The sequence below is a fragment of the Gigantopelta aegis genome, unplaced genomic scaffold, assembly GCF_016097555.1.
Source record: "Gigantopelta aegis isolate Gae_Host unplaced genomic scaffold, Gae_host_genome ctg6266_pilon_pilon:::debris, whole genome shotgun sequence".
NCBI lineage: Eukaryota > Metazoa > Mollusca > Gastropoda > Neomphalida > Peltospiridae > Gigantopelta > Gigantopelta aegis.
This window is the reverse complement of record NW_024534926.1, coordinates 12,802-25,541: the sequence shown is the minus strand read 5'-3', so window position 1 is coordinate 25,541 and position 12,740 is coordinate 12,802. Positions and strand designations below refer to the sequence as shown.

Below are 12,740 nucleotides of genomic sequence, written 5' to 3'. Positions count from 1 at the left end.
ACTTCGTTTCCTTCCTTTTCAGCGTCGCACGTTTTCAGGTTTTCTCCGATAGGCCTGCTGTCGAATCGGTGGAGCGTTGGGTTCCAAGCGCACATCTTGGCTTAAGGTATTGGTAACATTGTCTTGTTTCAACGTAGTCAACTTTGCTCGCTGGGGTTCAAGTCTGCTAGAATCTTGGCCGTTGGCCAACTTGATCCCCGCAGTCTTGACCGTCATCACAGGAAATTGAGTGTCTCTCAATTTGGACCGGTCTCTCTCTGGAACTATCGGCAGTCTGTCAAAATAACCTTTTAGCAAATTGATGTGACAATACCTACTTTTCCTAACCCTATCAGGAGTGTTTATCACATACACCCTGTCTCATTAACTCGTTTGAGCACAACATAGGGCCCGAAATACCTGTTCTGCACAGAACCCCGTTTAATGGGAAGGTACAGCAGCACCTTATCCCTGGTTTAAATTCCCGACTCTTAGCCTTCCTATCAAACACTGATTTTATTTTGCTCTGAGCATGGCTCAGTTGCTTCCTAGCTAGTTCGGTCGCCGGCAACCTCCCATCTCTAACTCTTATTTTATTAATACTCCCTTGTCCACAGTTAACAAGGTAGTGCGAGCTGCCAACAAATTTGGATCAGCTCCCTGCTCTAGAATTAACTCTTGTCTATTACAAGGTAAATCCCCTCTATCAAAGACAACTGGTTCAATTCCCCTCTGCGGGAGATCAACAGGTTCCACCACATTTAATTCCTCAGTTGACTTGTCTACAATTTTACTGATAACCTCATCCACTCCAATTTCATGGCTCACACACGTATCAGACAAATCACAAATATCCTCTGCGTCTTGTGCTAACCTACTGGTCATATCCCTAGTCATTACACACGCAGGATATTTAATCTCATCAACCTCACACTCTTCTATTGGTAACGTGCTGTCTTTAATTAACAGTTGGTCACATTTCGGCTGACAACACTGACTAGTCAAATCATTTCCCAAACAAAACTCCTATGTTTCAACAGGCAAGTCCTTCACAACACCCATAATGACTGGTCCCGTCACAAACTTCGAACACAAAGAAAACCTTATGTAACCTGACAACCATATTTTCTCCAGTAACCGAGGTTAAAACCAAACTACGTCCTATGTCTGAATTTTCAATACCAGCTAAACACTCTTGCGTGATCAAACTCTGACTACACCCGGTATCTCTATAGATTGATATAGCCTTAGGACTCGATTCTTGTTTCACATCACAAACCATACCAGTGGACACATACGGGTTTACTTTCTCTGTCATGGGACTAACCATTAACTCTCTCGCTAACGGAGCTGACCTCACTAAACCGACCACTTGCGCATTATCGCGTTTCTTTTAAAACAGTCCCCGATAAGATGGTTATCCTTTTTACAGTAACTGCAATGTGGACGAAAAGTTCGTGCATTGGCTGATAATGCAGGTCTATCCTTACTTTGCCCACCAGGTGCATTCCTTGCCTGACTAGCTGACCAACTAGATGACTCTCCCCGATAGTTACTTTCCCGGGAAAAACCTGGCTGAAATTTCTTCTTATCACCCTGTTGTAAAGAGCTACCCGGTACTGCCTGAACTTTGTGTATTAACACGTAATCATCTGCCACTATGCCTGCCTCCTCTATCTTTTTGACATCACGATCCTCTAAATGAATACGTAAGCTAACTGGTAATCCATTTTTAATGTCCTGTAAGATCAACAACTCCCGTAACTCGGTATATGACTCTACCTGATGAGAAATCACCCATTTATCAAACATCCCTGCCTTCTTAGCCACAAACTCACTATAAGACTGACCCTGCATTTTTCTCAACTCGCTATACCGTAAACGATAATCCTCAGGTCGTAATTCATAAGCCCTCAACACTGCAGCCTTAACTAAGTCGTACTGACTTGCTCGCTCATCACTCATTGAATTATAAACTATACTAGCCTTCCCCTTAAACTTAGACACGGCTAACAATGTCCACTTAGACTCCGGCCAATTTAGCTGCTTAGCGGCCCGTTCAAAAAGTTGAAAGAACATGTCTACCTCCTGATCGTCAAATACAGGCACTGATCTATAAGCCTCCGACACTTCTTCAGTATTCAACTTTAACTCATGTTCCACTTTTAATTTTTCTAACTGGAATTCTCTATCCCTCTCTCTATCTTCTCTATCTCTATGTCTATCTTCTCTATCTCTCTCTTCTCTTTCCCTCTCTCTCTCTATCCCTATCTTCTTTTTCTCTATCTCTATCTTCTCTTTCTCTCTCCCTCTCTCTATCCCTCTCTTCTCTTTCTCTCTCTCTCTCTCTATCTAATGCACGTTCTTCTCTTTCGTACTCAAGCTTTTCAAAAGCTAACTGTTGTTCCATACTCAAGTCACTTATCTCTATCTCTGGAACAATCTCACTGTCTTCCATAACAGGACTATCACCAAAAACTTCCTGGATAATAATTGTCTTTATATCACCTAAGGTTTTAGCTGATGTTAAATCAATTTCTCGCTCACCCGCGATTTCAACTAACTCGGCCTTACGTGCTCGCTTAATCTCCACTACACTGAGCGTAGGCCTATCCAGCAATTTCTTATCCATGTTTAGATATGACGCACTTATTATTAATTAATTTTCTAGTGAACAACGTGCTACTTCTGGTTAATTTGTAAAATTAATTTATAAAGCCCCCATTTACAAACAATACTTTTTTAAATATGCATGTCCCGTTTCAGATCCGGGACGAGCGCCCCAATTTTCTACTCCTGTCACGGGGATTCTATAATTTCCGTAACCGAATAAAACACGATTATCAAAATGTCTCTCCTACTTGTATATCTATTAGATCTCTCTGTAACAGGCTGTTAACCTTAGTATGGCTCGTCTCTAGGTATGATCAGAGATACGATCTTATATAAAGTATATATTATTATAGCACGTTAGTTCTCTAGAAAACACAACAAAAACACAATACACTTTGGAATCTGTATTAATCTACGCTGACAAATGTACAGCCGTAGTAGTTAATTAATAACAACAATAAAATAACAACCCAGAACTGATCACTTAATTAGTTAATCTCTGGGTGTCTAGTTACACAATATGCGAATCACTTCACCGTTACACCACACCCACACGTGTGATAATTGAGAAACGCTTCCAGGAGAAGTTAATTAATAAAGGAATTACAACACCATTCCTAACTGGTTAATTTATAATTAACCCTTACTACTCGTTCAGTAACGTGTGATAATTTAGAACGCTTCTTGGGGAACTTAATTAATAAAGGAATTACAGCTCTATTCTTAACGGGTTAATATTTAATTAACCCTAACTACTCTTTCAGTAATCTTGTAACACAGAATTAATACTTATCACAATAAAGACAATAACCTACAGTTTACCCAGGTCGGCTAGGATGACTGGCCAAGCTTTATATTACCAAATACTCATATAATGTTAGAACAATAAGTCTACGATTTACTTCGTCAGATGACCGAAGACACTGTCTAAAGAATATTGGTATAATACAGTATTAAAATATTTAAAGTCACATCAATCACATCAAGGTTATACACAGAGCAGAAATGATATTTACCAAGTCCTAACGGACTACGTTCGTGATCCCCTCGAGCCGTCCTAATTCGTTCTCCTAGATATCTCTAAATTCTAGCTATTTATTATAAATTCAGAATTGGCCTGGGAGTACAAGGCGGTACCTCACGTATCATCTCATAGTCTGACTCTACTAGAGTCGGTATTATTTCTCTCTGATCGTCAGACTTACTGACGCCATCGTCGCCAAATCACGGTTGTAAAACCGCACTCGCAGAGGTATTACGTAACTACTCGCCACATGGCCTCCACAGCGGGACTAAGTGCATATTGGAATGTCCGATCGTGCGAAGTATTACGTAACAAGTTGCCCATCTGGGCTACGGGCAATAAACTGCACACGGCCCTCTAACACAAGTAAAATCGCCACAGGCGAAAACAAATTAAGAGCATGTACCGTGACAGTGTGTGTATTAATATCCATTCACACAAATTCCATTCCACTGACCTTCGTCGACACATACATCCGCCCATCGTGTATCTGAAGCAAGCGAGATACTTTTCCAAGTCTTTGAACCCACGTTCTCTGCACACCGTGTTAAGTTTATTTTTGTTATATAGTACATTTTGTAGAATCTAGCCACCTTTTTTGCAGTAGAAATAGAAATGTATTTACTTGCAGACCAGGACGAACGTGTTATCTCGACTATCGATATATATATATATATATATATATATATATATATATATATATATATATATATATATATATATATAATATATATATGTATGTATATGATTTGATTAGTCACATCTGTGTAATATCTAACTTTTTAAACCATAAAATATATTTTTATATACATGTATCTTATATTCGATAATTGCTTATTGTTCGTAAAATTGTAATTTGTTTACCATCATAACCGGGTGGACTCTTTTGTGGAAAACTATTCAGATGGCAATTTATAATACTCATAATAGTCGTTTCGCAAGAATGCTATAAATAATTTCATTATAAACGTAAAACTATGTAACGTGTTATAATTTCGTCTTGTTTTAACATGTTAATAACCAGAAATTCATGTTTCGTGTACAGTAGTTTCAATTGTCAAACTGGCAAATGAGGATTATGTCACAAGAGACTTAAACTGGTATTCTGTTTATTATTATATATATTATCTAGCTATCGCTATTTTCATTCGTTTTCGTAAATATACATTACTAAATCCATTGTACAGACTATTCGTAACGCTACTCTAAGATTTGTTTCATTACAGTAATTCTCAAACACAAACGTCCTGTTCGTTCTCTTAAAGTGACGGACACTAGTTTTTAAACTCTACGACTGTAGAAATAGGTACTTAAAGTTTATTATTTAGGCTATTAATGTTTGTAGACCTGAATTAGTTCTGGTTATCTGAGTTTTTGCAATACCCCGAAATACATTTTTCATAATTCTAAAAACACTCGTTCGTTTGAGAAATAATGGTTATTGAGACAAGCTCTATGAATTTTTGGTGGAATTTCCCTGTTTAAATATCACAGACTTTAACTTCTCTCTGTTATAACCTTGTCAAAATGTGTCACAGATTTGTACATTAACTAAACTTAGTGTCCATTTTCACGGACTGAATCCAGGGTCTGCGCCTTTAAAGAAACCACGTCTTAAAAATAATAAATAAACAAACAAGAAGTTAAAATGTATTTATCTTTGTAAATCATACACACTTTTTATATTACGTCAGTCATATGGTTAAGAACCATACGGATGACAGGAAATCCGCTGCCGCGATGACAGGACCTTTCATATACATGATCCCAGACAGGATAGTACATACCACGGCTTTTGTTACAACGAGAAATAGCTCAGTGAGTCTGACGACAGGGATCGATCTTAGACCGATCGAGTTTTATCACTGAGCTACGTCCCGCCCTTCACAAACGAAGTCGAACATAAACTAGTATGAATCTAAACTGTTTCATCCAATCAGGTTGGCAGTGTTATAATAATCTTGATCTGAGATCTGTGACTGTGTTGGATCATTGACGTGGAGGTACACGTGGTCTTCATCAACACTCGACGGCGTGTTAACATACTGTACAGTATTGTGCTGTAGATGTTCGTAAGTGTTACCAACAATGTTCACATTATTATGACGATTAACATTGTTATTAGCGACGGAAGGGCTACGATTCGTATCAGCGTTGTTAGGGTTAACATCCCTAATGACGTAATCACCATCGTCATCATCACCGGCGTTTTGTTTGCCTTTTGTTCGTTTCTTCCTGCAAAATATAAAATATTAAAGTTACAACATCATAATCATCATCATTACTATCATTATCATCAGCATTGTGATCATCACTGTCATTTCCAGAAGCAGATACATCATCGTCATTATTAAACTTATTATCATCATCATCAGTAGCAGCAGCATCAGCAGAATATAAAGCCATCACCAACAATAAGCACATCATACCAAACGCAATATAAACGTGTATCAAGTAAGGAAGGAAGAAATGTTTTATTTAACGACGCACTCAACACATTTTATTAAAGGGGCATTCCTGAGTTTGCTCCATTGTAAGATGTTTCCGACTAATAAAATATTTCTACGATTAAACTTACATATTAAATATAGTTTCTTGTTTAAAATATCAGTGTCTGTATATTCAATATGTTTCTGGTCGTCTTAAAATTTGTAAGAAACCCAAATTGGATTTTGTCTTTAAATAATTTCGTACGTACGAAATTTAGGTTTTTTTAGGAAATAAACTTAAATTTAACTTAGTACACATATTAGAACGATCAGAAACACGTTTAATATGCAGCCACTAATATTGTATGCAGAAAAATATATTTGATATGTAATTACAATCGATAAAAAAGTCTCTGTTAGTCGATAACATCTTAAACATTGCAGCAAACTCAGGAATGTCCCTTTAACGGTTATATGGTGTCAGACATATGGTTAAGGACCACACAAATATTGAGAGAGGGAACCCGCTCTCGCCACTTCACGGGCTACTCTTTTCGATTAGCAGCAAGGGATCTTTTATATTCACCATCCCACAGACAGGATAGTACATACCACGGCCTTTGTTACACCAGTTGTGGAGCACTGGCCGAGAAATAGCCCAATGGGTCCACCGATGGGGGTCGATGCGCATTAAGTGAAAGCTTTACCACTGGGTTACGTCCCGTCCCTAAAAAGAGTTCAAACTCTCAAAACAACAAATACGTGTACTGTACGGACCTGTGATGCCTCATGTCAAGGACACATTACCAATGATTACCAATGAAATACATCGACATATTATTTTAAAATAATATATATATATATATATATATATATATATATATATATATCATTTCACGTTAATTTCCTGGTTATGTCCATGCACGTTCTCCTCGGCACGCTCCTCAACTATGTGGATGGTGTGTCCAGGACAGTGGGTAAATTGTCAGTGGTTAGTGAGAGAAAAGATCATTCAGTGGCCTTACACCTCTACACCGAACCGCTAACTGTCGCTCTGGATGGGTGCCGGTACCATGGTTCGAACCCCGTAAGCTTCTAAGACACTATACAGTCAATGATTCACGGCGGAATATTTCATGTAACGTATTTACTCCACATCTAAACTAGAAGTGTGAGTTACCTTATATAAATGATAATCGCAACAACCACTACGGCGACTATCAGAACTGCACCAACGGCACCACCTACAGCAGCCGCAACTACAAGAAAACAAAATTGGTTTATTAATAAGACTCAAATTTTGCATTATTAGAAAAGAATATACGTATCCAAATATAGACCGACATTAGAGGATGCAACAAAATAATATATTGTATTTAAAAGTACATCCCCTGCGCGTGCTGTAACCTCACCGTGGTGCAGGGGTGTAACATTCTCTTTGAGAATGGCCAATACAGCACAAATTGAAATTTTTAGTAAAAATCAGTATCTGTCTGTGATATTTATATTTTTTGTACAGTTCTTTACACTGTTTTTATTTAAATCTTCAATTTTTATATTGATGTTGATCATCACCTTATTTGTTTGCATTACCATAGTTTGACACCCAATAGCCAATGTATTTTTCGTGCTGGGGTGTCGTTAAACATTCATTGAAAAGTACATATTGTTTAATAAAATAATAATAATAATGAGTATTTTAACAACAGCAATAACAACAAAAATAACTATATTATTATTATTGTTATTATTATTATTATTGTTATTATTATTATTATTATTATTATTATTATTATTATTATTTGATTTGGCGTTTTTGTGATGATTTAGCTTTGAATCTTGTTGTTTATGTAGACTAGAAGACTATTTAGTACCTGGGAAAGCTTTCGAGTCTGTGTGCGTGTTCGTCTTCTCCACAGGAACTGTCGTATCTGATATCTCGGACTTAACCGGCTCTGTTAATGGAGAACTTGTATCTGCTTTCTCCGACACACAGATATTACCTGAGTTGATGAATGCAACACCTTTGACAATATGGTGTTATATGGGCTATGCATTTTGTATTACCATTGTGTGTACATTTTATTTGTTACTATACCAGTATTTATTTGTTTATTTAATTGCCTTGATTGTGTTATGTCCACTGGGGTGTTGTTTCGTAGACTATTACACTATTCAGTACCTGGAAAATCTTCTGCGCCTGATTGTCTGTTCGTTTTCTCTTCACAAACTGTCGTACGAGTATCTGCTATCGTGGACTTGGTTGGCTCTGTTGGCGGTGCAACTGTCACATGTGCTTTCTCTGACTTGGTTGATTCTCTTCGTGTTGAACCTGGTGTTGTGGATCTATGAGGTGGTTTTGTCGTCTGATTGGGTTGAGCTCGTCATCGACCTACCGTCTGGCGAATAACACTGAAGAGTCAACGAACCTACAGACGCGAGAAATAAAATGATGAAACAAATAGCAAGACATGATCGGGCCGAATTTACAACGCGTATGTCTTACACGCGTGTAACTACAAACATATACAATGCTTAAACACCTGCGTTTAAGAAACACAGGTTTCGTAAATTCGGTCCTAATAATGTTTAATAAGCCGTGATGGAACTTTCAGACAGACACACATTTAGTTCATTACAAGAATAAAATTCACAATATAAATACAAGTACCGGTCTCGGTGGCGTAGTGGTTAAGCCATTGGACTACAGGCTGATAGGTACTGGGTTCGGATCCCAGTCGAGGCATGGGATTGTTAATCCGACTCCAAACCCTGAGTGAGTGCTCAATGGGTAGGTGTAAACCACTTGCGCCGACCAGTGATCCATAACTGGTTCAACATAGGCTATGGTTTGTGCTATCCTGCCTGTGGGAAGCGCAAATAAAATATCCTTTGCTGCCTGTCGTAAAAGAGTAGCCTATGTGGCGGCAGCGGGTTTCCTCTAAAAAAACAGTGTCAGAATGACCATGTTTGACGTCAAATAGCTGATGATAAGATAACAAATCAATGTGCTCTAGTGGCGTCGTTCAATAAAACAAACTTTACTATAAATACAAGCAATATAAATAATAAAAATGTAATGAGTTATGAGGCACTATTCGCTAAAAGTGTGTAAAAAACAAACCAAAAACAAACCCAATATAGCACCATAGTTAAAAGAACTGCAGCACAAATAAAACAATAAGATATACACAGTTGAAATAGTATACATAAATAATTCCCTAGTACTGTATATAAAAGAGATCTTCGATATTTAAGAATTTCTGTCAGGTTTGTGAACTGAATATTTGCCAAACGTTTAGTAAATCTATACAGTCACAATTCGTATATGTGCACAACACAGTAAAAATTTGTGCATGTGCACAACAGAGAGCCAAATTGACAATGTTTGACATGGTCGTGGCTGTTGCCAAGAAGCACTGTCATGAGCTTTCTTTATATGTAGATTGCCAGTGACTCCCCAGGATGACACACACTTAAGGCGCGTATACAGGAGTTGAGTTCGGGTATCCAAACCCCCTGCTGAAAGCGATGCCCCCCCCCGGCGATGTACAATTCTACCCATCCCCCGCAACCCGCCCCCCCCCCCCCCGACATGTGTGCGGGATTGTAAGTTCGATTCCTACACAATTTATTTCCACTCGTTATGTTGACGCCATCTTTAAAATAAATTGTCATATTAACTTGTCTGTCGAAGGTTACCATGGTAGTAGTGATCTAGATCATTTTCCATAACATACATCTAATTTAACAAACCTGTTAAATTCTGTATTATATTATCACTTGTTGTAAAATAAAATAAAATAACAGGTTTGTTCTATCTAATATGTTATAAGAACAAAGTATAATAAACAGGGTGTCAATTATTTTAGAACTGCGATTTTTCTGTGCATATAAATACAAATCACAGTAAGCAAAAGAATGGCTAAACTTCAAAGAATACAATGCGCTAATAACGAAAATGGTTTTCACAAAATGTACTTGTAATGTAATCATTGCATGTAATCAAAAATGCACACAAACACATACTCTCACACACACACACACACACACACACACACACACACACATGCACACACGTCAGTGGTTGGATATAGCTCAGTTACAGAACACTCCAGTTGTAGAATCCATCTTCTTATCACAGACTCTTTTTAATCGTGCTGTACGACTGTCATATCAGAGGTCATGGTGTAGACTATTCTTGTCTGAAACGTGTTTATAAAAGAGCCACTGGGCAACAAATATTAAGAAGAGCTTGAGTTAGAAGCATGTTTCTCCTCAAGATGAAGTGTCATGTTACTGTTAGACAAACAAACTTTAACAAGACAAAATAAAGTTAATTCCCTAACACTGTGACATTTGTAGCTTGTATAAATTTAGCGATCTCAAACACCAAACTTCCATTGTGAGAATTAATGCGTTTTATCTACGTTGTCAGTTGTGTCATAATGAAATAAAAATAACTGGTCATAAATTTACAGTTATACATGTGTCATAAAATATACTCAGAAGGAAACGGGCACACACGCGCATGCACATCTACACAAACACTATACACATACATTCTAAATGAAGTATTTATACCTCCGCCTCCTTTACTGTAGATGAGTAGACAGTAAGTGCTTTTTATGGGTGCATTGCTTGTTTCCAGCTCAATCAAATTACTAGATTGAGTAATATTGCGTACAATATTTTCTCCATACCCGATTGAATTGTTCTCATTTACACAACTATAAATCAACTTCCTCTGTGTGTCTATAGTCAGTGTGGAATCACAGTTCATGTCTGGGAGTTGGACGGTAGATATGCCAACCACCGTGTGTTGTGATGCGTAAAGAGAGCAGTTGCAGGTGGTTGACTGGTACGAACACGTCAAGAAATAGTCTGTTAACATCTCTGATGACTTCATCTTTACACATATGAGCGGCTAAAAAAAAGTATTCATTATTATTGCATTTATTATTATTATCGTTATCATCATCATCATCATCATCATTATCAGCAGCAGCCGCAGCAGCAGCAGCAACTAAAGCAATATAACAATAATACTAAGTTTAATTTGAATAAATAAAATACGATTATAAATCTATATACTATAAAATTACAGAGCACATACAGACTAGTAATGACAGTTTTAAATTTTGTTTCAGTGTTGAAGCTGATATACAGTATCTGCCTTCTACTAGTTCTATTCCCATTGATTCTAGATCTGGTGTAGCTTAATGGTAAATCATTTAAGAGTTTAAGCATAGGCGTACGGGCTCCCAGTTTTGTAATACTCCAGGGGGGTGGCGCAGGCTGGTGTTTGCCTGACTTAAACGAAAGTGTCTGAATTTGTTAAAAAAAGAAAGAAAATTAAATACCAATATTTCCGCCAAAAAGCTATATTATTACATCTAATTTTATAAGTAGAAATTTGGAAATGCATGGTAAAACTAAGAAGGCAGAACTTGAGAGAGAGAGCGAGAGAGAGAGAGAGAGAGAGATGAGAGAGAGATGTTACTGTTAGACAGAGAGAGAGAGAGAAGACAAATAGAGAGACAGACAGACAACCAGTGGCGGATCTAGCGATGAATCGAGCAAAGGTCACAACGAGGCTGTGAAGCTGGCGATAGAGAAGGGGGTGGGTGGGCGGTGTAATTTTACTATTGTTTAATATTGTCATAACTGCCAGGGATGAATGCCGGATTTTTCAAGGTAATGAGCGCAACGCTTAAAAGGAGCATCTACAGTTAAGTATTCACAATTAAACTAACATTTATAATATGTATAGTAATCATCCACAGAGATATTAATCTGAACATGGAGTTAAGTGTGTGTGTGGGGGGGGGTTAATGGGGGGGGTAACCGTCTCCAGTTTAAGTCGTGTTATACGTCACAGAGAGGGGGATAGGTGCAATCGCTACTGTAATCACGCTGGTTTTGTAATAAATATTACAATTATTATAGTAGTTGCTGATGCACTGCACTGCACTTGCAACTGTTACTGCAATAACATCTGCTATTGAATCGACATATATTCGTGGTCAAATATACTTTCTAGGCACATGGATTTATTTAATTTATTTTTTAATTTACCCATGAGAACTGTCACGGGGATCCTATAATACCCGTAACTGAATAAAACACGATTATCCAAATATCTTTCCATAACTGTATTTCTATTAAATCTCTCTGACAACGGGCGGTTATATTGCGTGGCTCGTCTCTAGGTATGAACAGAGATAAGATCTTCACCACCAGCTATATAATATAGCAGCAGCGTTTAGCACTAGAAGCAACACAACAAAAACACATACACTTTGGAATCTGTATTAATCTACGCTGACAAATGTACTGCCGCAGTAGTTACAGAACACAACAACTAGTAACAAGAGTTTTAATTTGAACTGATTACTTAATGAGTTCAATCACTAGGTGTAGTTAATAATACAATATTCTAATCACTTTTAAGCGTGACACAACACCCACACGTGTGTATAGGGGGAGAAACGCTGCCAGGGGAACTTACAATAAAGGAAACTACAAAAAAGATTCCTAACTGGTTCAATATTTTTAATTACAGCTACTACTCATTCAGTAACCTTGTAACACAGAAGAATACTGGTACCTATCGCAATAAAGACAAAGACAGTTTACCTAGGTCCTCTAGGATGACTGGCTAAGCCTTAATAATTATTTAGAACAGTGAGCCT

The 12,740-nt window shown here is 37.6% G+C and overlaps 1 long non-coding RNA gene across 1 annotated transcript; it reads right to left on the bottom strand.

Moving 5' to 3' along the window:
* Positions 1-5,358: 5,358 nt before the first annotated feature.
* Positions 5,359-10,859, bottom strand: LOC121366578. Its single transcript, XR_005957183.1, has 4 exons — positions 10,630-10,859; positions 8,228-8,474; positions 7,226-7,304; positions 5,359-5,851 (listed from the first exon to the last, which is right to left on the bottom strand). It is a non-coding gene; the product is annotated as an uncharacterized LOC121366578 (long non-coding RNA).
* Positions 10,860-12,740: the final 1,881 nt, after the last annotated feature.